A 472-nucleotide genomic window follows, 5' to 3' on the forward strand; every position below is an offset into this window, starting at 1 on the left:
AAGGATTTGTATGGGAATCTCGATAACAGACTGAAAAAGATATTTACCCGCAAAAGTTCTCAATAAAAAAGCCGTACTTTATTGTCATGGTGAATTTCTTGCTTTTTGTGTGGTTTTTTGCCTGGTTGGATGCGATTTAAGCGACTTCTCAAATTCCCGAGTCGTCACTCTTCCCTAAATAAAGGAAAGGCTGGCAACTCATTTCTAACTTACCTCAGATCTCGCCGAAAAAATTCACACTTCTCCGGCATCAGTCACGCTCAAACTCCGGCGATGGCTACACGGATAAATTTACTTTCCCTTGACCAAGTTTCAAGGTCCAGCGAGTATCCATTGCTGAGAAACTGCGAAAAATATTCAAATTTTCAAACTCCTTCGAGGCTCGCTAACAACCAATTTTGACACGGCTGGTCAACGGTTCACTGAGCCTCCATACGGTGAGCGCAAACCTACGCAAGTGTACCCATAGTTG

The sequence above is a fragment of the Montipora capricornis genome, chromosome 11, assembly GCF_036669925.1.
Source record: "Montipora capricornis isolate CH-2021 chromosome 11, ASM3666992v2, whole genome shotgun sequence".
Lineage (NCBI taxonomy): Eukaryota > Metazoa > Cnidaria > Anthozoa > Scleractinia > Acroporidae > Montipora > Montipora capricornis.